The sequence below is a fragment of the Vicia villosa genome, linkage group LG3, assembly GCF_029867415.1.
Source record: "Vicia villosa cultivar HV-30 ecotype Madison, WI linkage group LG3, Vvil1.0, whole genome shotgun sequence".
NCBI lineage: Eukaryota > Viridiplantae > Streptophyta > Magnoliopsida > Fabales > Fabaceae > Vicia > Vicia villosa.
Window position 1 is genome coordinate 134,249,107 of NC_081182.1, and position 25,083 is coordinate 134,274,189.

The 25,083-nt window shown below is 38.4% G+C and overlaps 2 long non-coding RNA genes across 5 annotated transcripts; both read right to left on the minus strand.

The window, feature by feature from the left end:
* Positions 1 to 2,179: 2,179 nt before the first annotated feature.
* On the minus strand, positions 2,180 to 4,279 carry LOC131662429 (uncharacterized). 2 transcript variants are annotated; one of them, XR_009301562.1, is made up of 4 exons: positions 4,008 to 4,277; positions 3,615 to 3,888; positions 3,321 to 3,507; positions 2,180 to 2,639 (listed from the first exon to the last, which is right to left on the minus strand). It is a non-coding gene; the product is annotated as an uncharacterized LOC131662429 (long non-coding RNA). The 2 variants fall into 2 exon arrangements; XR_009301561.1 differs by having other exon boundaries at positions 3,321 to 3,888; positions 4,008 to 4,279.
* Positions 4,280 to 13,140: 8,861 nt separating this feature from the next.
* LOC131662430 (uncharacterized) lies at positions 13,141 to 15,242 on the minus strand. Of its 3 annotated transcripts, none has more exons than XR_009301565.1 (4): positions 14,969 to 15,242; positions 14,282 to 14,849; positions 13,707 to 13,855; positions 13,141 to 13,600 (listed from the first exon to the last, which is right to left on the minus strand). It is a non-coding gene; the product is annotated as an uncharacterized LOC131662430 (long non-coding RNA). The 3 variants fall into 3 exon arrangements; XR_009301564.1 differs by lacking the exon at positions 13,707 to 13,855 and having other exon boundaries at positions 14,282 to 14,468; positions 14,576 to 14,849; positions 14,969 to 15,237; XR_009301563.1 differs by lacking the exon at positions 13,707 to 13,855 and having other exon boundaries at positions 14,969 to 15,240.
* Positions 15,243 to 25,083: the final 9,841 nt, after the last annotated feature.

Below are 25,083 nucleotides of genomic sequence, written 5' to 3' on the forward strand. Positions count from 1 at the left end.
CTATTGTTTATTTTTTGGTTACTATTTAATTCTTACTCTACTATAGACATGGAATTATTATTGTTATTGTTAAAGTTACTCTGCTAAAATAATACAACTCTGTTTACTATTTATTCATTTTCTGTTTACTAAGCATTTCATTTTCTACTACTGATAAGCTACGGGAAATAACACTACTACATTGAAATTATTCTGCTAACTGTTTTACTGTTAAGCTTCTCTTTCCACAGTTACTGATACATATCTGCCATTTATTTTATTCTATCATCCAATAATGTTTATCAATTATTCATCTACTACAGAATTAAGCTACTACTACTCATAATTGTATCTGATTTAATTGAATCTAATTTAAGTCTGCAATTTAATCCTAGAGGCACCTAACTATACTAACAATAATATTCATATTATTGAAAAATGGTACATAGTTGTGGGACCCCGTCCCCAATTCCCATGGAACATCCCACCAGGGGACTTCCTAAGCCAAAGGGCGCCCGCCCCCTAGCTAAAGGTCGTCCGCCCCACTCAATATGTAGGGTCCTCCCCACTTCCTCATTAAGGGATGTTTGTCCCACCAAAACATGGCCCCCTCCCCTTAACCTTTCCTTCTCTTTCCAGACTCACTTTCATTTTCGGTTCCTCTTTATAACTCAACCCAGAAACATTTTGATTTCAGAGACATTCATCGTCACCACATCATAGATTTATTTTTAGCACAAAAAATTGTTCATCGATCACAATTTCAATTCAATCCAAAATTACAGACAACACAAACCAAACAATAAACACATATCAACAATTGTTTACACACAATTTCCTAGAAACAACAACGCAACATTACCGCACATATCAGAAATTATACTGAGGCACAGAGATCATATTAATTACCTAAACTCCACATACAATTCATCATGTCCCTGTTTATAGAGCAAGAACCCCATCCTTACCTTTGGATCAAAGGTCGCTCTAATTTTTGTTCCGGTCAAAATCCCCAAAATGCTTTGCTATGCAATTGCCCGTACTTTCTTCTTCTCCTATTCTCTTATCTGCTACTTCTATTTTCACCATATGCCTCAAGTTATGTTTCTGGTTTTTCTAAAAACCTAAGTGCCTTACTGCCTCACTTCTCAATTTGGGCCTAACTATAGTACACGTACAGTGCCACACCTCTAGTCCATTTAATTAATTATGGTATACTTCCTTTCACTTTATGTCCAAATACTCGGTTAATTTTAATTACTCAGAATATTCCCCAAACGCCAAATATTAATCTACTAATATTTTTAATACTAAAAATATTAAAATTCACGATTAACTCTCGACCCGCTATTCCGTAAAAATACCGACTCCGTCACTCAAAATACGCCAAAATTCAATAAATACTAAAATAATCCAAATTAAATAATAAATCGCAATACAGGTTTTACAAACAGAATGCTCACTTTAAGTCCCTCGTTGGCGGAGATAAAAGTTGTGGTGTTTGCGCTCAATTCAGAGATCGCCCCTGGTCAGGACGGGTTCGGTGCTTCCTTCTATCATTCATATTGGGAGATTATTCATCATGACGTTGTCATACCCCAAATTTGTCCTACCCCTTTACTTTTAACTGGCTTAAACTTCTCATGTCATCTGCATACCCTTTATTAGGTCATCTAACACATCATGCATCATTAATCGATAAATTTGGTTTGGGATCAAGGATTTTGAAAGATTAAGGCTTAATTATTCATCGCTTGAGTTTGCTGAATTCCACCAATTAAAGATGAGATTAAGGTCTCATGTCTTCAAGTTTCGTCACCAAGGGATCTTCTTAAAGAGAATTACTTTTGTATCAAGATCATTTGTCATTAAGTCAAGGTATTGGCCAAGGTACAAGATATGGTTTGTGCATTCATTGTGAGTAAGGCATCACATGTGTTTTGAGATCATTCTCGAACCATGGTACAAGAGGATGAACTTTAAGATTCATTTTAATGAAGGCATCATTCTTTTGGTATTTGACACACAAGTTAGGTCGATGAATTGAATTGAATCAAGGGCTTCATTGAAAAGGCAAATGGATTGAGAAATTGTTCATTGAAATTCAAAGTGAATTAAAGTTCTTGAGGCATTTGTGTACTGTTAAGGGCATTTGTGTACTGTTAAGGGTTGATTAATGGGTTCACTCTATATTGTAATGTGGAAAAATATTTGGGGAATTTAGATTGAAGCATTGAAGAAAACCTGAAGTTCAAATGTCATATGTGAAGAGTAAAGTACCATTACATGTGCAAGCCATACTCGTTACATTTTCAAGTCAGGAGCAGAGTCCTTATAAAATAAATAAATAAAACACTCTTTACAATTTCCAAAGTTACAAAGCAAGGAACGTGTGCATCATATGTCATCACCATCCATTTTTTTATCATCACAAGGACGAGCTTCGTTGGCTTCCAATATAAACACAGTGCCGCTGCGGTTTTCGATGCCGGAACACATGCATATGATACGTTCATCAACAGCTATCAGACACGCCACAGCTATCGATGACTGCTCCATTGGCACGAGAGCCATAGGCTTGCATAATCCACACCCTTCCAACCCTGCAATTCTAAGAAACGGAATCAACATCACAGAAATTTGGCACAGCATCAAACACCCTGCATAATTCAACAAGCAAAAGCTGTTCAGATTCAAACCAAGAAAAAGCTACAAAACAGAACATGTCAAGCGGCACAACATCGATACGACAACATTCATCAAGACCTGGCCATGACCACCTCACTAGCGCACCATTTCAATACCAACAGCATCACCTTTCATTCAAGTTCATCATACCAGTTACAAATAAGAACATGCTAACACCTTACAAAAATGCATACAACACACTGGCAGTTTTCAATCAAACCAACATCCTGCATATACAAGTTAAACCAAAACAGTCTCATTCCATATCATTTTCAAACCAATTCATTTCTAACATCAAACAGTTTCTACATCTAACTGTACCATAGCATTCAAAATTAACCCTCAACAGTCTTTTAGTGAAATTCCTAATTACTAACAAGTTGTAACTAACCACAGGGATGTTCAGCTTTTAGTTTAAAAACATTCTACTAATAGTTTCACTTACTAACTGTAACAAAATCTCCAGCTCAACAACTAACCAGCCAACCTATCACTAACCAATTCCAACCAATTTCCCTCACAACTAACCTATAACAGATCCTAACTAACTTCTAACAACCTCTAACAACCTAGTATAGTTACTAACCAATCCTAACAGATTCAAAACAGAAGCATAACTGAATACAAGAGAAAAAGTCAGAAGAAAAACTAACCTGAGAATCTCTATAAATCAGAGCCTTGAGCCATTCTTCACCTCCCCTCTCGATTCATTCTTCACCATTTCTCCACAAACTCTCTCTGAATCTTCATGATCATCCATCTCCACACCACTTTTCTTTCTCCACACTTTCAATCTTCTGAAATCATCATCTTCATCCTCCAATCATCACAACAAAAAACCTTGCAAAACAGAACCAAAAGGATGAGAGGAAGATGAACAAAAAAGGCGTAACAAAAAAAACTCAGAGAACCTCTAACCAATTCTCAATAGAAATCTGAATTTAAACCTCTCCTCTTTCACGAGCTTCATCTTCTTCCATCAACCAGCGTTTCAATCTTGAATTTCCTTTGTTTCTGGTCACGATTCAGAATCCTTCTTCAGCTCCATCATCATGCTACCGCAGCTTCATCATCATCAATAATCTTTCAATCAACCTACAAGAACCTTCATCTCCTAATATCTCCCTTTCGTTTTTCGGTTATCATCTTCATCATCATCAACACACTATCTCGTCATCATAGATCATATGCAACCGAGGATATTTCTCGATTGGCTTGCATCTGAACAGTAACGATAGCGCGCAAAAACGAGAAGAAGAGAGAAGAAGAGGTTCAGAATCGCGAATAAAAAGGGAAACATAAGAAGTAAGAAGAAGTGAACATCGTGACGATAGCCTTACCTGAAACTCCATCGTCAGCAACGACGCGGTTGAAGCGTCTTCAACGGAGAGAGATGAGAGCTGAGGACGAAGAGAAGAGTGCGAGACGGAGATGGAACAATCGGAGAGGGTGAGATGGTTTGTTCGGTGGTGGCCGGCCGGTAGCGTCGCAATGTTTCGATCAGAGAAGAATGGGATGAAGAACCCGATGCCGCCACTGCTCACAAGAAAGGGAAGAAGGAGATCTGATTGAAAGCTGAAAGGTCACATACTGAACCCTAATCCCATTTCTATTTTTTTAATTTAATTTTTTTTTAATTGAATTCTAATTGTCTATGAAAATCTGAATCTGGATCAATAATCCACCCTGGGCCGAACGAGTTTCAGTATCACACCCCCTCTAGGCCCACGAACCATTCATTTTTGGCTAATAAAAATCTGTAATAACAAAGAAGTGTATTGGGCTATCCCTAATGGGCCTGCACCCTGCTATCTGCACCCGTGTTTTCAGTTTTCACCCCTTATTACATTAGTGTACATTTAGGTCTAATTAGATTTTTTCTATTTTTGCTTTTAGGTGATAAAATGCTTTTTTCTATTATTTTTTTTTTAGGTGATAAAAATGCTAATTTTGACATAGAAAATAATCAATAAAAAATGTTAGTTTAGGCTAATTCTCTTTGCTTAATTAGAAGCCCTTTTCTTCATATAAAATCCTCATAAAAAATAGTAGATTTTTTAGGTTAATTTTGACATTTAAGTTCTTCATAAAAAAGCTCATAAAAAAATAGTAGTATTTTAGGTTAATTTTTGAATAGTTTCCTTTATCCTTTTGTCTCATTTACATGTCAATTTTGGTGTAATTCTTATGTGACTTTGTTGCTTGTTTCGGGCCATATTTTAGGCCTATGTTGTTAATATCACTTGTATGCTTCTCTTAGAATCTATCCCATGTTAACATTAGGATTTAGACTTGTATAGACAACTTAGTTTAGAATTTAGGATTAGTTCCCTATTGCATTCTTTTTCTTTTCAACTCTTTAAAACATTAATAAAAGGAAGATGCGAATCACATTAAGAAAGTGATTGAGAAATGAGTGGGATTCATTCCCTAATCTATTTCTCAATCGCTTAGTGGCATAGAAACGAGTGGGATTCATTCCCTAATCTGTTTCTCGGTCACTACTTAATGGGAGAGAAACGAGTGGGATTCATTCCCTAATCTGTTTCTCAAACATTAATTAATGGGAGAGAAATGAGTGAGATTCATTCTCTAATCTGTTTCTCGAACATTACATAATGGGATGGAAGTGAGTAGGATTCATTCCTTAATCTGCTTCTCGATCATTATACATTTTATGTGATTCAAATCGTGAAGTAAATTCCCTTAAAAAATACACAACCAAAAACACTTTAAAACACCTAACAATGGTTCAGACTAAAGCAAAGTAGAGAAAGTGGTGAGTGGCCCGGTATTGGGAACTGTTCACCACTCATCTATCCTAAAAGACACAAACCAATCATTTCTTTTTCTTTTGCCTCGTTGGCACCTAAGGGCAATGTCATTTCCACTCGTACGCATCGTAGGTCGATCCCTTATGCAAGAGTGCGAACGTTGACTCCGCCCAACTAAAAAACACAAAAACAAACAGAAAATCGTGAGCCGAGCTACGGTAACTCTGATTCCTGAAAAGGATACGTAGGCAGCGGGGTAGGGCCCGTGCGAGTACAATTCTTTATTTTCCCTACATTTTTGCATTCGTTTCGCATTTAGACATAGACATAGTTATACACCCTTTAGATAGAAACAAACATAGGTGGATACCATCGAGTACGATGGGCGCGAGGGGTGCTAATACCTTCCCCTTGCGTAACCGACTCCCGTACCTTGATTCTCTGGTCGCAAGACCCTGTTCCTTCCTTTGTTAGGTTTTCTGATATTCCTTTCCCTTATGGGATAAATATATTGGTGGCGACTCTGTTCATTTTTCGCGAGCGTGCACCAGCTGGCGACTCTGCTGGGGATGTTGCTAGACCTGTTGCTGGTCCATCCTTAGTGAGTCGATCCTAGCCTGCGTTTGTTTGTTTATTTACTGGGTGTTTATTTGTTTTTATGTCTATACCTTGTATATATGTTTGCATGTTTACTTTTCTACTTTCATATCATGTTTATTTCTGTTTGCACATCATGCATATGGATTATATTCTGTGTTCCTTGGGGTCTTCTGTTCTGTTTTGCAGGTTGGGTGGGATGATTATATGAGGTAAAAGGCCCAATACCCAGGCCAGAGTTGACACATAGGATACCTAGGATAGAGTGGATAGTCATGACGCCAACAGAATGTCAGGTTCTGTTGATTGCGATCATGAGACCCACGACCAGCCGAGGTTCAAATGAGATACCGTTGTTGGCATGTATTTGCGACAATGATGGTGTTTCAGGAGAACTGATAACGCTGGAAGCCATTGACCTACCTTGACCTAGATTCACCTGTGAGTGGGGTGGGATATACATGACAGGTACCGTTGGTGACTATTCTGTTATGTTGGTGACTATTGGTTTTCTTGGTATTCAAAAAGGTGTCGGACCTTTGATCCCATGACGTTTGACCTGTATCAGTTATTCAGAAGTTTGTATGGTGGTTACTAAGATTATATGGACCTTGATCCCATGCCTTTGCATTGCATAACATCATTGTTGTATCCACTCCATTTATGAAAGATCCTAAAGTCTATTTCCAAAAAAAAAAAAGGGAGAAAAAGAAAAAGGAAATAGAAAAGCGAAAAAGAAAAGAAAAGACATTCTATACAAAAAAAAAAGAGATAAAAAAAAAAGAAAGAAAGAAAATGAAAGATTGTGAAAAGACTTTAGGATCTCTCATAAATGAAACATTGCATTCATATTATCATGCATCTCATAGTTCTATCAGAAGCTTATTGGGGTCCTCTTTCAATCCAGATTTCTGCTTCATCAACAAATTTGACTTCCCTACATCCGTATCGTACAAGGATTAATCAGAGGATAATCATGGACCGTCTTGAACAAAATCAGGTTGAACTTCGTAAGGACATGGATACTATGGGGGAGAGGATGACCCAACTCTTGGAGACTCTCCATGTTGTTATTCAGGGACAAGAAGAGCTCAGACAAAGTGTTGCTAAGTTGGCTAATGGTACTCCGACCACTGTTGCTAATGGGGGGTCAAAACCTGTGCTCGTGGAAATTCCTAATAAGGAGGATTCACATCATGAGAACGATTCTGAATTTGAAGCTTTCAAGTTCCCAATCGAGGAAAATGAGAGAAAATTCCATCTCCTGGAAGAAAGATTGAAAGCTTTAGAAGGTCGAAGCTCCTCCGGTTTAAATGCTATTGATTTGTGCCTAGTGCCTGATATCAAGATTCCTGCTAAGTTCAAAGTCCCCAGTTTTGAGAAATACAAGGGTACTACTTGTCCGATGAGTCACATCAAGGCATTCTGTAACAAGATGGCTCCATATGCAGAAAATGACAAGCTTCTAATGCATTTCTTTCAGGATAGCCTAAGTGGGGCATCTCTTGAATGGTATACACGACTTGAACGAACTCATGTCCGCACTTGGGATGAATTAGCAGAGGCTTTTCTCAAGCATTACAAGTACAACAGTGACATGGCTCCTACTAGACTACAACTCCAAAGTTTAACTCAGAAAGTTAATGAGTCTTTCAAAGAGTATGCACAAAGGTGGAGAGAATTAGCTTCCAGAGTCCAACCTCCACTCTTGGAACGAGAGCTTGTAGACATGTTCATGAATACTCTGAAAGATCCTTATCTGAACATGATGATTGGATGTGCTTCCTCCGAATTCTCAAGTTTGGTTGTCGTAGGAGAACGAATTGAAAACGCCTTAAAGATGGGTAAAATCCAAGATATGGCCAATGCTTCTGAATTCACTGAAGAAGAGAAAAGTGAAACAAATGCAATTTCAGAGAATAGAGAAGAAGAACTCCCTGCCTATCCTCAGGTTCATGTTCTTAACTATCACCAAAATTACCAACAACAAGGTCCACGAAGGCCGAGGAGACCACCAAGGAAGATTGACCCGATTCCTATGACTTATAGTCAACTGCTCTCTCATCTACTCAATGAGTCCTTGGTCCAACTAAGGGAGTCTAAGCCCCCTCCAACACCGATTCCTCAAGGATATGACTTAAATGCAAAATGTGAGTACCATTCTGGGACATCTGGACATTCAACTGAGGATTGTAATATTCTGAAACGCAAAGTCCAAGATCTCATTGACTCCAAAGCGATATCATTCACTCCAAACGGTCTTCACATAAATTGAAAGGTTCATGGGGCTCCCGATCGAGGGATAAGCAAGACATACTCTTATCTTGAGCATTGCATCATTCGCACTGCTCGAATCCCTAAAAGCATTACAAATTCCTGGATGACTTCGTCGGAATCTCTTTCCATAGGGTAATCAAAAGTGTTCTACACAATGCTTCTCATTCTCAAAGTTCTGCTTCATATCTCAGTTACATTTTCTCATAATTTCCTTCTCAGTGGCCTTGCTAGTTTACAGAGACAAGAAGAACATGAGAAACAAATTGATGTGATTCTATTGCCTTGTGCTCATTCGTTTCCTTGTCTGTTGGAATCACAATTGGTTAAGATTCTAGTATTGGGTCTTCTTCACCACAAGTAGCTCTCTTGAGTTGATGATCATACAAGATTCTTCCCATTTATGATGGCGATTACTACTATAGAAACTATGCTTGGGGCTCCCGCATGAGGGGTAAGCAAGACGCACTCTTATCTTGAGCATTGCATCACTCGCATTGCTCGAATCCCTAAAGCAAGGCAAAAATTTACAAATCCTAGGTGACTTTGTTGGAGTTTTCTTTGAAGTAATCTGAAGAGTTTGGAAAGAACTGCAAAAAGTAGTCAAGATCAACAAGTCCAGACGGAGTCAAGACTCCTCAACTATGGCAGTCATCAATTCATTTCTGCATTTTCATTTGTAATTTTCCTTGTTTTGTTAATTGTTTCTTCCATGTAAAACCTGTTTGTTTTTAATGAAAATAAAAATACATTGCATATGCTAGTTTCGAATCAATCCATTCGTGTTCACTCACATATTTATGTCTATCGATATCAAACTCTGGTTTAAGCAAAAAATATCAAAAGGAGAATGATGAAAAAATAATACAAATGCAAAATATTTAATTATGTGCTTTTGAATAAAACCCTGCTGAGGATGTACAGGCATTGTTTCAAATCCCCAAACACTGGAGATATAAGGGAGTGCAACCCTCGTTAACCCCTTTGAGCCATGAAGTAGGAGTTTCTTTTTATAAAAAAAAAAAACCTCACATTTAACCCAGGGGCAGGGTAGCGTTCAATTAATCTGATCGAGCAATCAAAATTCATCAGGAGTGTGCATCCAAGGACACAACAATGGTTGTCTTAAAAAAGGGTTGAGGAAAGTAAATACCACAATGGTACTCCCTCATCAATCAAAGAATGAGGCAGTCACTCATTTCCAACAAATTCAGAGATTTAGGATCACTCGACTTGTTCAACAATAACAAAAAGAAAAGATTGAAAAAAAAAAAAAGAGCCCGCTAAGTCAACAACTTGAAAACAAGTGACTTAGGCAAAATTAGGGCATCCCGCTGGACTCCAAAATAAAATTCAAAAAGAATTTATCCAGGCAAAAGTTAGGGAAATAAAAAAGGAAAGGCAAAGCAAAAGCAAAAAACGAGGATTACAAAACAAAGACCATCGTCAAAAGAACAAAGTCGTGTGATCAGACACCAAAATCGAAAGGTAAAGTGACCGCCATGTCTAGAAGGCATCATTGGTTCCTCAACCATCTCAAACTCCTCTTGAAGGATGGACGCTCGTATCGGGTTAAGTTGAATCTAGGACTGGAGAACATCACGAAGAATGGGTGGGTTAGGTTAGACTTTGAGCCTTAAATCCTTTCTTTTTAAAACCGTGAACCAGGCCACGTTACAACCCTTAAAAGACCTAATTGAAGCAGGGTTTATTTCAAAAGCAAGTTATGTAAAACTGACTCCTAGATGTGTGCTTACCATTCATGTTGGTATCGATATGACAAATAATTCAAACACTGAATGTCACAACTTTGTTTTAATAACTTTGATCTCGAAGCTAGCATAAGCATTGCATTAGGATTGTCATCTTCAAAACAAATATCTTTTACTTGTGAATAAACATTTGGCATCAAGGAAGATCAAACAATGAACAACTGCAGAAAAAGTTGATCGATTCCATGAGCCATTCACTTCAGAGGCTGATTACTCCAAGGGGCAAGATGTGTGAAGACTCTGTTGACTGAGGCATCCGTTCAAGTTTCCATCAATCTGGGGCAATCAAGTCGAGGAATCTCTCTTGGGTTCAACCAGTCTGGGGCAGTTACGTCGAGGTTCGACAAATCTCTCCAAGGATCCTTTGGGGCAAATTCCTTCATAGTTCACGAATCTTGGGGCACAATCTTCTGAGTTTTATTGCCTTCTCCCCGATTATAGGAGTTTATTTCTCCTGGAACTTCGGTCTCTCCCCAAGCACATGAGTTTATTTCTCACGGGAGTTGTTCCATTCCCAACTTGGTCCCCTTGTCTGAATTTCTCATCCTCAACATGGTGAATCGAGGGAATCTCCTCAAACTCACCATCCCCAAGCAGTTCAAGGTGTAGGGAAAGTCAAATGAAGTCACTTCCTCCCCAACAAAGCTACATTCCAATCCTCAATGCGGTTGCTAAAGATCTTTGGTACTGTAGGGTTTCCAATACCGATTCATATTGGTAGCTCAAGACAACAAGCAAGGGACTCCAATAATCATGCTTCTCTATCTCTAATGCCTTTATTTGGCACTCTGCATATAGTTTCCATTGCATATAACATTGCATCCTCAAAAGCGTAGCATATCCATCAAAATGGAGCATTACGCCATAGAAAATTCAAACATGCATACAAAGCATAAGCCAGATAATACAAATCAACACTCAATCAAGACGACGATAATTCCCCACAGAAAATGTTATCCTTACAAACTCCGATTGATATCTGTTACTACATCACAAATCTCCTCAAACCATGGTGCCAACACCTGGTATCCTCAATCCCCAAAAGAAATCTTATCTTCTCTCTCCTGTCCTTCTTCGTCAGAATCGTTGTCTCCGAGGTTATTTCCCGTGTGCTGCGTGAAGATTAGAGTGCGAATGAGGGTGGGCATTCAACCCATCTCATTTGTCAACCGTTTGAATAACCATACTTGGTGTGTGGCAATTCGAACGATTGCCACTCTTGATGAGTTACACCCCGCCTTTGGCCCGAGGGATTAATGTAATTCTTATGCTTCGCCAGCATCAACATCTTCGTGATTATGTCTTTTGATCGAGTCTAGTCGTGACTAGTCTCCGTGATCTCTTCCCTCGTACAGAAAAACTTTTAGATCCAACCCCTGTGTTGTGTATCCTTTGTCTTCCGTCCTGGCAAACCATTTCAAAACTAATTCCCAATCCTCAACCTCAGTGTTGATATTAATTCTTTCTTCCCTTGACCTCAGTGTCGATACCTTTCTTTTCAACCTCAGTGTTGATGTCTATCCTTTTCTTATCCAACCTCAGTGTTGATGTCTATCCTTTTCTTATCCAACCTCAGTGTTGATGTCTATCCTTTTCTCTTCCAACCTCAGTGTTGATGTCTATCCTTTTCTTGTCCAACCTCAGTGTTGATGTCCTCGACCTCAGTGTCGACGCCTTTCCTTTTCACAACCTCAGTGTCGATGTCCTCGACCTCAGTGTCGACGCCTTTCTTTTCACAACCTCAGTGTTGATGTCCCCCAACCTCAGTGTTGATACGCCCCAACTTCAGCGTTGATGTCCTCCAACCCCAGTGTTGATGTTCATCCCTTCTTTCAATTCTTGTGGATCGTAGGTCTGTCAACCTTATCCTCGTCTTTTTCATTCCTTGTGGATCGTAGGTCTGTCAACCTTATCCTCGTCTTTTTCAATCCTTGTGGATCGTAGGTCTGTCAACCTTATCCTCGTCTTTTTCATTCCTTGTGGATCGTAGGTCTGTCAACCTTATCCTCGTCTTTTTCATTCCTTGTGGATCGTAGGTCTGTCAACCTTATCCTCGTCTTTTTCATTTCTTGTGGATCGTAGGTCTGTCAACCTTATCCTCGTCTCTTTCATTCTTGTGGATCGTAGGTCCCACCTTTTCATCAAACCCGTATTTTCCAATCACAGTTTCATACAACAATCATTTCCATTGAAAACCTTGTATTGGCACCTTGACTACGTTACAAGCTATCTCCATTCAACCATTACTCACCATAAACTTTTCCACCAGAAAAACAAAAATTTCTCTTTCCCCAGCAGATATGATATAATAAGGATAATACTTACACCATCTTCTCTTCAGGACAAATTTTTGGTACTTTGATATTTAATCGTCTTCTACCTTCAATGTTCGAAAGGCTAGCGCCAATCTCACCTTCAGGTTTAAGACGATTAAATAGGGGCAGCTGTCATACCCCAAATTTGTCCTACCCCTTTACTTTTAACTGGCTTAAACTTCTCATGTCATCTGCATACCCTTTATTAGGTCATCTAACACATCATGCATCATTAATCGATAAATTTGGTTTGGGATCAAGGATTTTGAAAGATTAAGGCTTAATTATTCATCGCTTGAGTTTGCTGAATTCCACCAATTAAAGATGAGATTAAGGTCTCATGTCTTCAAGTTTCGTCACCAAGGGATCTTCTTAAAGAGAATTACTTTTGTATCAAGATCATTTGTCATTAAGTCAAGGTATTGGCCAAGGTACAAGATATGGTTTGTGCATTCATTGTGAGTAAGGCATCACATGTGTTTTGAGATCATTCTCGAACCATGGTACAAGAGGATGAACTTTAAGATTCATTTTAATGAAGGCATCATTCTTTTGGTATTTGACACACAAGTTAGGTCGATGAATTGAATTGAATCAAGGGCTTCATTGAAAAGGCAAATGGATTGAGAAATTGTTCATTGAAATTCAAAGTGAATTAAAGTTCTTGAGGCATTTGTGTACTGTTAAGGGCATTTGTGTACTGTTAAGGGTTGATTAATGGGTTCACTCTATATTGTAATGTGGAAAAATATTTGGGGAATTTAGATTGAAGCATTGAAGAAAACCTGAAGTTCAAATGTCATATGTGAAGAGTAAAGTACCATTACATGTGCAAGCCATACTCGTTACATTTTCAAGTCAGGAGCAGAGTCCTTATAAAATAAATAAATAAAACACTCTTTACAATTTCCAAAGTTACAAAGCAAGGAACGTGTGCATCATATGTCATCACCATCCATTTTTTTATCATCACAAGGACGAGCTTCGTTGGCTTCCAATATAAACACAGTGCCGCTGCGGTTTTCGATGCCGGAACACATGCATATGATACGTTCATCAACAGCTATCAGACACGCCACAGCTATCGATGACTGCTCCATTGGCACGAGAGCCATAGGCTTGCATAATCCACACCCTTCCAACCCTGCAATTCTAAGAAACGGAATCAACATCACAGAAATTTGGCACAGCATCAAACACCCTGCATAATTCAACAAGCAAAAGCTGTTCAGATTCAAACCAAGAAAAAGCTACAAAACAGAACATGTCAAGCGGCACAACATCGATACGACAACATTCATCAAGACCTGGCCATGACCACCTCACTAGCGCACCATTTCAATACCAACAGCATCACCTTTCATTCAAGTTCATCATACCGGTTACAAATAAGAACATGCTAACACCTTACAAAAATGCATACAACACACTGGCAGTTTTCAATCAAACCAACATCCTGCATATACAAGTTAAACCAAAACAGTCTCATTCCATATCATTTTCAAACCAATTCATTTCTAACATCAAACAGTTTCTACATCTAACTGTACCATAGCATTCAAAATTAACCCTCAACAGTCTTTTAGTGAAATTCCTAATTACTAACAAGTTGTAACTAACCACAGGGATGTTCAGCTTTTAGTTTAAAAACATTCTACTAATAGTTTCACTTACTAACTGTAACAAAATCTCCAGCTCAACAACTAACCAGCCAACCTATCACTAACCAATTCCAACCAATTTCCCTCACAACTAACCTATAACAGATCCTAACTAACTTCTAACAACCTCTAACAACCTAGTATAGTTACTAACCAATCCTAACAGATTCAAAACAGAAGCATAACTGAATACAAGAGAAAAAGTCAGAAGAAAAACTAACCTGAGAATCTCTATAAATCAGAGCCTTGAGCCATTCTTCACCTCCCCTCTCGATTCATTCTTCACCATTTCTCCACAAACTCTCTCTGAATCTTCATGATCATCCATCTCCACACCACTTTTCTTTCTCCACACTTTCAATCTTCTGAAATCATCATCTTCATCCTCCAATCATCACAACAAAAAACCTTGCAAAACAGAACCAAAAGGATGAGAGGAAGATGAACAAAAAAGGCGTAACAAAAAAAACTCAGAGAACCTCTAACCAATTCTCAATAGAAATCTGAATTTAAACCTCTCCTCTTTCACGAGCTTCATCTTCTTCCATCAACCAGCGTTTCAATCTTGAATTTCCTTTGTTTCTGGTCACGATTCAGAATCCTTCTTCAGCTCCATCATCATGCTACCGCAGCTTCATCATCATCAATAATCTTTCAATCAACCTACAAGAACCTTCATCTCCTAATATCTCCCTTTCGTTTTTCGGTTATCATCTTCATCATCATCAACACACTATCTCGTCATCATAGATCATATGCAACCGAGGATATTTCTCGATTGGCTTGCATCTGAACAGTAACGATAGCGCGCAAAAACGAGAAGAAGAGAGAAGAAGAGGTTCAGAATCGCGAATAAAAAGGGAAACATAAGAAGTAAGAAGAAGTGAACATCGTGACGATAGCCTTACCTGAAACTCCATCGTCAGCAACGACGCGGTTGAAGCGTCTTCAACGGAGAGAGATGAGAGCTGAGGACGAAGAGAAGAGTGCGAGACGGAGATGGAACAATCGGAGAGGGTGAGATGGTTTGTTCGGTGGTGGCCGGCCGGTAGCGTCGCAATGTTTCGATCAGAGAAGAATGGGATGAAGAACCCGATGCCGCCACTGCTCACAAGAAAGGGAAGAAGGAGATCTGATTGAAAGCTGAAAGGTCACATACTGAACCCTAATCCCATTTCTATTTTTTTAATTTAATTTTTTTTTAATTGAATTCTAATTGTCTATGAAAATCTGAATCTGGATCAATAATCCACCCTGGGCCGAACGAGTTTCAGTATCACACCCCCTCTAGGCCCACGAACCATTCATTTTTGGCTAATAAAAATCTGTAATAACAAAGAAGTGTATTGGGCTATCCCTAATGGGCCTGCACCCTGCTATCTGCACCCGTGTTTTCAGTTTTCACCCCTTATTACATTAGTGTACATTTAGGTCTAATTAGATTTTTTCTATTTTTGCTTTTAGGTGATAAAATGCTTTTTTCTATTATTTTTTTTTTAGGTGATAAAAATGCTAATTTTGACATAGAAAATAATCAATAAAAAATGTTAGTTTAGGCTAATTCTCTTTGCTTAATTAGAAGCCCTTTTCTTCATATAAAATCCTCATAAAAAATAGTAGATTTTTTAGGTTAATTTTGACATTTAAGTTCTTCATAAAAAAGCTCATAAAAAAATAGTAGTATTTTAGGTTAATTTTTGAATAGTTTCCTTTATCCTTTTGTCTCATTTACATGTCAATTTTGGTGTAATTCTTATGTGACTTTGTTGCTTGTTTCGGGCCATATTTTAGGCCTATGTTGTTAATATCACTTGTATGCTTCTCTTAGAATCTATCCCATGTTAACATTAGGATTTAGACTTGTATAGACAACTTAGTTTAGAATTTAGGATTAGTTCCCTATTGCATTCTTTTTCTTTTCAACTCTTTAAAACATTAATAAAAGGAAGATGCGAATCACATTAAGAAAGTGATTGAGAAATGAGTGGGATTCATTCCCTAATCTATTTCTCAATCGCTTAGTGGCATAGAAACGAGTGGGATTCATTCCCTAATCTGTTTCTCGGTCACTACTTAATGGGAGAGAAACGAGTGGGATTCATTCCCTAATCTGTTTCTCAAACATTAATTAATGGGAGAGAAATGAGTGAGATTCATTCTCTAATCTGTTTCTCGAACATTACATAATGGGATGGAAGTGAGTAGGATTCATTCCTTAATCTGCTTCTCGATCATTATACATTTTATGTGATTCAAATCGTGAAGTAAATTCCCTTAAAAAATACACAACCAAAAACACTTTAAAACACCTAACAATGGTTCAGACTAAAGCAAAGTAGAGAAAGTGGTGAGTGGCCCGGTATTGGGAACTGTTCACCACTCATCTATCCTAAAAGACACAAACCAATCATTTCTTTTTCTTTTGCCTCGTTGGCACCTAAGGGCAATGTCATTTCCACTCGTACGCATCGTAGGTCGATCCCTTATGCAAGAGTGCGAACGTTGACTCCGCCCAACTAAAAAACACAAAAACAAACAGAAAATCGTGAGCCGAGCTACGGTAACTCTGATTCCTGAAAAGGATACGTAGGCAGCGGGGTAGGGCCCGTGCGAGTACAATTCTTTATTTTCCCTACATTTTTGCATTCGTTTCGCATTTAGACATAGACATAGTTATACACCCTTTAGATAGAAACAAACATAGGTGGATACCATCGAGTACGATGGGCGCGAGGGGTGCTAATACCTTCCCCTTGCGTAACCGACTCCCGTACCTTGATTCTCTGGTCGCAAGACCCTGTTCCTTCCTTTGTTAGGTTTTCTGATATTCCTTTCCCTTATGGGATAAATATATTGGTGGCGACTCTGTTCATTTTTCGCGAGCGTGCACCAGACGTAGCAGCTGCAGTTATTCAATTCTTTTCTAATGGGTGGCTTCCTCACGGATTCAATGCCAACGTGTTAGTGCTTATTCCGAAGGTTGATAATGAGGATTCTTTGGATCTTTTTCGGCCTATAGTGCTATCTAACTTCAAGTATAAGATTATTTCTAAAATTATTTTGGTTATACTTACGGCTATTATGCCACTACTTGTTTCTCAAGAGCAAAGTGGTTTTATTCAAGGTAGATAAATCAAATATTGTATTGCGTTGGCTTCAGAGGCGTTTAATCTTCTTGATTCTAAGTCTTGGTGCGGTAATGTTGCACTCAAGGTGGATATTACGAAGGCCTTTGACACATTAAATTGGCATTTTCTTCTTTAAGTTCTTCATCTGTTCGGGTTCAATGACAAGTTATGTCAGTGGATTAACTGTATCTTGCAGTCCAGATGGCTCTCTATTTCGGTTAACGGTGCATTTTACGATTTCTTCAATTGAACTAGGGGAGTGCGGCAAGGCGACCCTTTATCTTCATTGTTATTTTGTCTTGTGGAAGACATTCTTGGTAGGCATATCAATAAGATGGTAAGCGCTGGAGCTTTTTCTCCGATCAGGGGGCCTAATCTCATTTAGGTTCCTACTCATTTATTCTATGCTGACGATGTGCTGATTTTTTTGTAAAGGCAGTGTTGCGAATATCAAGAATCTGATTACGACTTTTAAGGATTATGAGGAAGCATCTGGTCAGGCGATTAATTGCATTAAGTCCTTTATTTTTGGTGGAGCTATGTCTCAATCTCGGCTGAATATTCTCTCGGCTCTGTCAGGTTTCAATATTGTGAATTCTCTTATTTATCTTGGAATCCCTATATTTAAGGGAAGCCTCGGGCTAAATTCATAATGCTTATTGCAGACAAAACTATTCTAAAGCTCGCATCATGGAAATGCTCTCTTCTTTCCTTCACGGGTAGAGTGGAGTTGGTTAAATCTTCGATCCAAAGTATGCTTATGCACTATATGTCCATCTATGATCGGCCAGATTCGCTGTTGAGTTATATTGAGCGTGTTGCACGTAGTTTTATTTGGAGTGGGGAGATTTCCAAGAGAAATATGGTTACTGTAGCATTGAAATATATATGCAAACCTTATTCTAAAGGAGGGTTTAGTATTAGATCTCTATTTCATCTTAATGCGGCTACGAATTTGAAATTGGCGTGGGATTTTCTCAATTCGGCAGACCCTTGGGCTTAGGGCTGGAAATGAGTCGAGTAGAACTCGCCTCAGCTCAGTTCTACTCGTTAAGAATTGACCGAGTTCGAGTTCATAACGTACTTGTTGTGAATTCGATGCCACGAACAAAGTATAAAATAAGGGATGAATAAAGGACAAGGAAGAAGAGGAACACAATAATTGGTTATAACTGCTATTCTTTCACTTTCTCTTAAAACAAGATTGCAAGTTTACAAGAATAACAAATAACCTCTCTCACCCTAAATTAAGATTTGCAGCTTAACAATGATGAGAGACTAGTATGTTATTTATTATAAAACCTAACATACTAACTAATGGGCTTTTTCCACAAGGCCCATTACACAAGCCAACTTAATAAACAAGCTAACTTAACAAATTAGGGTTTAAACACTAAAACCTAATTTAACATGCTAACAACCCTAGCATCTTCGACACAAGCATGTGAACAACCTTCGACTTCATGCTTAACCCTGTCGAACCAAGAAGCTACCCTTCGACCATACTAGAGTTCGATCCAATATCTCACAAATCTCCACCTTGGATCTAACTCTACAATATTAAGGAAACAAACTAGCTTTCTTCGTGCAGCTTTATCAACTGCATACAGTGGAAAAACTTGCAACTCGGCAATGTCTTGGTGATCATATCAGCAACATTGTCTTCAGTCGAAACCTTCAGCACTTGGACTTCTCCACGCTCGATTATTCCTCTGACGAAATGCAGCCTCACATCAATGTGCTTAGTTCGCTCATGATAGGCTGAATTCTTCGACAGGTGTATTGCACTTTGACTATCACATTTAACAGTGATACCTCGACCTTGAAGTTTCAGCTCCTTCGCAAAACCTTCAAGCCACAATGCTTCTTTCACAGCTTCAGTTAGGGCAATATACTCCGCTTCAGTGGTTGATAGAGCAACGACCTTCTGAAGTGTTGCTTTCCAACTAATTGCAGTGCCAAACATAGTGAAAACATATCCAGAAATAGATTTTCTGGAATCCATACAACCTGCATGATCAGAGTCGACATATCCTTCTATTACTACTTTACTATCTTCACCCAAGGCTCCACCATAAATTAGGACTCTATTCAGAGACCCATTTATGTACCTTAAAATCCACTTCAATGCTTGCTAGTGAGCCTTTCCAGGGTTCGCCATGTACCTGCTTACAAGACTTACTGCATATGCTATGTCGGGTCTAGTACAGACCATAGCATACATCAAAGAACCAACTATATTAGCATATGGGATGCTATTCATATAGGCTCTTTCGACATCAGTACTGGGACACTGATCAATACTCAGCTTGAATTGAGGGTTTGTTGGAGTCACAACTGGCTTCGAATTCGACATACCAAACTTTTCGAGAATCTTCCGTAGATATGCCTCTTAAGATAAGCATAACTTCGACTTCTTTCTATCTCTTCGAATGTTAATTCCAAGAATCCTAGAAGCAGCTCCGAGATCCTTCATATCGAACTCCTTATTGAGTTCAGCCTTCACCCTCGTCACATCTTCAACATTGTTGCTTGCTATGAGAATATCATCCACATAAAGCAACAAAATAACAAATGAATTACCAGGTCGAAATCTGAAGTAAACGCAGTGGTCGAACTGACTTCTAATGAAACTTATGCGTGCCATGAACTTGTCGAATCTCCTATTCCACTGTCGAGGAGATTGTTTCAGCCCATACAAAGATCTCTTTAACTTGCACACACAATCTTCCTTCCCCTTTTCTGTTAGAACAAGATTTGTTCTGATCAATATTCTTAGTTTTGATGATAACAAGGATATGAATTTTGTGTGAGATAATGTGGTACTCTAATACATTGCAATTTCCATTTCAGGAAATATATAAAGAGTATGCACAAATCAGCGCTCAGAAGCTTTGTCTCAGAAGGTTCAGCATGCAACATCAGAACATGGTCTGGCAAGACATCAGAAGATGGTCAAGGCAGAATCAGAACATGGGTCTATGGAAGCATCAGAAGAACTTGAGATCAGAAGCAGTAGCACTGAAGTTCTGATGGTATCACGCTCAGAAGCACTTCAAGGTCAGAAGACAAGAAGATGCTTTGCACCAAGCTGTTTGACTCTGATGATTTTCAAACGTTGTATTCTCAAACATCAGATCAGAAGAAAGTACAAGTGGCAGGCTACGCTGACTGACAAAAGGAACGTTGGAAGCTATTAAAGGCAACGTCAGTAGACACAGCGTGAACAAGGCTCGAGGTAGTTGACAAAAGCGTGAAACATTAAATGCAATGCTGTACGGAATACGCAAAGCATTAAATGCACCCAACGGTCATCTTCTCAAGCGCCTATAAATATGAAGTTCTGATGAGAAGCAAGTAGAACAACTCTGAACCAAATTCTGTGAATATTAACTTGCTGAAACGCTGTTCAATTAAAAGCTCAGAAACTTCATCTTCATCAAAGCTCACTACATTGCTGTTGTAATATATTAGTGAGATTAAGCTTAAACTTTAAGAGAAATATCACTGTTGTGATTATAGCTTTTCAGAAGCATTTGTAATACTCTTAGAATTGATTACATTAATTTGTAAGTAACTAGAGTGATCAAGTGTTGATCAGAATACTCTAGGAAGTCTTAGCTTGTGTCTAAGCAGTTGTATTTAGAGTGATCACGTGGTGGTCAGGATACTCTAAGAAAGTCTTAGCTTGTGTCTAAGCATTTGTTCCTAGAGTGATCAGGTTGTGATCAGGATACTCTAGAAGACTTAGTCGTGGGCTAAGTGGAAAACCATTGTAATCTGTTACGATTAGTGGATTAAATCCTCAGGTGAGGTAAATCACTCCGCGGGGGTGGACTGGAGTAGTTTAGTTAACAACAAACCAGGATAAAAATAACTGTGCAATTTATTTTTATCGTTCAAGTTTTTAAGACTACACTTATTCAAACCCCCCCTTTCTAAGTGTTTTTCTATCCTTCAATTGGCATCAGAGCGCCGGTTCTAAGGTGCAAGCACTTAACCGTGTTTAGAAAAGATTCAGGAAGAGAAAAACGCTTCAGTAAAAGATGGCTGGTGAAACTCAAACATCTACATCTGGCTCAGCTGAGCAATACTACAATGGTAATGGTAACAATGGTTACACCAGACCACCAATATTCGATGGTGAAAACTTTGAGTATTGGAAAGATAAATTAGAAAGTTACTTTCTTGGTCTGGATGCTGATCTATGGGATCTTCTGTTGGATGGTTACAAACATCCTGTTAAAGCTACTGGTGTAAGGCTCACGAGAAGCGAAATGAATGATGATCAAAAGAAAGATTTCAAGAATCATCACAAATGCAGGACTGTTTTGCTGAATGCTATCTCTCATGCTGAGTATGAGAAGATATCTAACAGGGAAACGGCCCATGACATATATGAGTCCTTGAAGATGACTCATGAAGGAAATGCTCAAGTCAAGGAGACCAAAGCTCTTGCACTAATCCAGAAGTATGAAGCCTTCAAGATGGAGGATGATGAAGACATTGAAAAGATGTTTTCAAGATTTCAAACTCTGACTGCTGGATTGAGAGTTCTCGATAAAGGCTACACCAAGGCTGATCATGTAAAGAAGATCATCAGAAGTTTGCCCAGAAGATGGGGCCCAATGGTGACTGCATTCAAGATTGCGAAGAATCTGAATGAAGTTTCTTTGGAAGAGCTGATCAGTGCCCTGAGGAGTCATGAGATTGAACTTGACGCTAATGAACCTCAGAAGAAAGGTAAGTCTATTGCTTTAAAATCTAATGTTAAAAAATGCACTAACGCTTTTCAGGCTAGAGAAGAAGATCCTGAAGAATCAGAATCTGAAGAAGAAGATGAACTGTCCATGATCTCCAGAAGGGTAAACCAACTCTAGAAGAGCAAGCAAAGGAAGTTCAGAGGCTTCAGAAGTTCAAAGAAATTTGAACGAGGAGAATCTTCTGGTGACAGAAGATCTGACAAGAAGAAGGTTGTCTGCTATGAGTGCAATGAGCCTGGACATTACAAGAATGAGTGTCCGAAACTTCAGAAGGAGAATCCCAAGAAGAAGTTTCATAAGAAGAAAGGTCTTATGGCAACATGGGATGATTCTGAATCAGAATCAGGATCAGACTCTGAAGGAGAGCAGGCAAACTTTGCGCTGATGGCGACAGAAGATGATGGATCAGAATCTACATCAGAATCAGATTCTGAAGAGGTATTTTCTGAACTATCTAGAGAAGAGTTAGTTTCCAGTCTATCAGAGCTTCTTGAATTAAAAGCTCATCTTAGTATCAAATACAAAAAGCTGAAAAAGCAATTTGAATTTGAAACTAAGAAGCTTGAGTTGGAAAATTCTGAATTAAAAGAAAAAGTTTTAAAATTATCCAATAATGTTGGATCTCCTTCTGATTCAGAAAAATCCACTCCCAGTCTGAATCATATTCTGAAAGAATATGATTTAAGTTTCAGGAAGTTCTTATCTAGAAGTATTGGCAGAAGTCGGCTAGCTTCTATGATATATGCTGTGTCTGGGAACAAGAGAGTTGGCATTGGTTATGAGGGTGAAATCCCATACAAGCTTGAATCTGTGGATGATATGAAAATATCATACAAGCCTCTGTATAACCAATTTAAATTTGGCCACTCCCATGATATTAAGCACACATCACATGCACAAAGTTTTCACATAACACACACCAAGAAGCATGTGACACAACCTAAGAAATATCATGGAACTAAGAATAAGAAGTATCATACTGTTCCTCCTGCTAAATATTTTGCTAAACCCAAGTTCAATCAGAACTTGAGGAGAACTAACAAGAAAGGACCCAAGAAAATGTGGGTACCAAAAGAAAAGACTATTTCTATTGCAGATTCTTTTGGTGACAAAGAAGACAACATTCAACATGTCATGTCATCTGGACTCAAGATGTTCTCAACACTTGAAGGGAAGAAGGACTGCTTTTCAAGTCCTGCTACTTAAATCTTCTGGAGAAGTTAAGGTTGAAGGAGTTCAGAAGAGCAAGTTTGTTAGTTTTGGAACCATCTGTTTAGGTTGTTTCTAAAGCAATAGTGTTTCATTCTTGGTTATTCTGAATGCTCTAAAAACTACAGAATATACAATATTGAAACATTGATTGTAGAAGAATCAATCAATACCTGGTTTGATGATAAGCTTGGTCTTGAAAAACCAAAGCAGTTTGAGAATTTTGCAGATTTTGATATTGATATATCAGAAGTTGAAGAATCAAGAAGCAAAGCTGCAGAAGCTGGCAGTCTCAGAAGCAATGGATCAGAAGATCAAGTTGCTGCATCTTTAGAGAATCTTAGGATTTCTGAAGAACCAACTATCAGAAGATCACCTAAACTTGCCTCAGCTCATTCAGAAGATGTGATCCTTGGAAAGAAAGATGATCCCATCAGAACAAGGGCATTCCTTAAGAACAATGCAGAATGTCAATTAGGTCTTGTTTCTTTGATCGAGCCAACTTCTGTTGATCAAGCTCTAGAAGATCCAGACTGGATAATTGCCATGCAAGAAGAACTAAATCAGTTTACAAGGAATGATGTATGGGACTTGGTTCCTAGACCAAAAGGATTTAACATCATCGGTACTAAGTGGGTTTTCAGAAACAAGCTAAGTGAGAAAGGTGAAGTGGTAAGAAACAAAGCCAGACTGGTTGCTCAGGGTTATAGTCAGCAAGAAGGGATTGATTATACAGAAACCTTTGCACCAGTGGCCAGGTTAGAATCTATTCGTCTATTAATTTCTTTTGCCACTCAACACAACATCACTCTTTATCAGATGGATGTCAAGAGTGCCTTCTTAAATGGTTATATAGATGAAGAAGTTTATGTTCACCAACCTCCTGGTTTTGAAGACTCCATGTCTCCAAATCATGTTTTCAAATTAGAGAAATCATTATACGAATTGAAACAAGCTCCCAGAGCTTGGTATGAACGTTTGAGTTCTTTCCTTCTGGAAAATGATTTCACTAGAGGAAAAGTGGACACTACTCTCTTTTGTAAAACATTTAAAAAGGATATTTTAATTTGTCAAATATATGTTGATGATATTATCTTTGGAACATCTAATGCTACACTTGGAAAGGAGTTTGCTGAGTCTATGCAGGCTGAATTTGAAATGAGCATGATGGGAGAACTCAAGTATTTCCTTGGGATTCAAATCAACCAAACTTCTGATGGAACCTATGTTCATCAAACGAAGTATGTGAAAGAACTTCTGAAGAAGTTTAATCTTTCTGAAAGCAAAGAAGCCAAAACTCCTATGCATCCAACATGTGTACTGGGTAAGGATGAGGTAAGTAAGAAGGTAGATCAGAAGTTGTACAGAGGTATGATTGGATCTCTTCTATATCTAACTGCTTCTAGACCTGACATTCTCTTTAGTGTTTGTTTGTGTGCTCGATTCCAATCAGATCCAAGAGAATCTCATTTAACAGCGGTTAAGAGAATTCTAAGGTATCTGAAAGGTACTACTAATGTTGGTTTAGTTTACAGAAGATCTAAAGATTACAACTTAGTAGGATTCTGTGATGCTGACTATGCTGGAGATAGAATAGAAAGAAAGAGCACTTCTGGAAGTTGTCAATTTCTTGGAAGTCATCTGATCTCATGGTACAGCAAGAAGCAAGCTAATATTGCCCTCTCAACAACAGAAGCAGAATATGTTGCTGCTGCTGGTTGTAGCACACAAATGCTCTGGATGAGAAGTCAGCTGGAATATTATCAGATATATGAGAGTAACATTCCTATTTTCTGTGATAATACTTCTGCTATATGTTTATCTAAGAATCCTATTTTACATTCAAAAGCTAAACATATTGAGATTAAACATCATTTCATAAGGGACTATGTTCAGAAGGGTGTTATATCTTTAAACTTTGTG